Source organism: Meleagris gallopavo, chromosome 14 (genome assembly GCF_000146605.3).
Source record: "Meleagris gallopavo isolate NT-WF06-2002-E0010 breed Aviagen turkey brand Nicholas breeding stock chromosome 14, Turkey_5.1, whole genome shotgun sequence".
In the NCBI taxonomy this organism is placed as follows: Eukaryota; Metazoa; Chordata; class Aves; order Galliformes; family Phasianidae; genus Meleagris; species Meleagris gallopavo.
Window position 1 is genome coordinate 102,831 of NC_015024.2, and position 660 is coordinate 103,490.

The following is a 660-nucleotide window of genomic DNA, read 5'->3' on the forward strand; positions in this document are numbered from 1 at the left end:
GATACTTCAGTTATAGAGATGAAAATCTTACTTGAACTTTATAATCGAGGAGGTTGTGAAAGTAGACACAATAGCATTCCTGACTCTGTTGGGGAACAAATATGTGCTTTCTAGACCTACGTCCATCCGCTGGGGAACTATGACAGTGCCACCAAAGATGAGCAGCATCATGTTCACCACAGCCTTGCTTCCCAAAAAAGGGACAGCATCCCTCGGAGAACCTCTCCAAAGCATACACAGGCTGGTGAACTGTGCAGCATTATTCAAAACTGCCCCCTTCTAGGATAGTGATGAATATCCTATTCCTCAAGTAGCACGCTCTAAAATGATTAAATGGAAGTTGCCCTATTTGCCAAGTAAATGAGCTTTTCTTCTGTACTCAGTCTTTGGGGTGATATGGGTTTTGTTAGTAATGAAGAGTCAGCACAGGTCAGTGAGCAAACTGAATTGTCAACTGTCTGCATGAAACAGAATTGCAAGATGGGGAGATGAAAAATACCTTCTAAGCCCAGTCCACCTTCTCTGCTGCATGTGCAAAGGGACTTCAGGAATGATGGCATGGAAGATGCTCACAGAACATTGCTCTTGGGGAACAGCCAGTGCACCTTGTTTTGCCCAGCATGTGTAGAATCACTTTGCACTGTGAAAAGGATCTTTTTT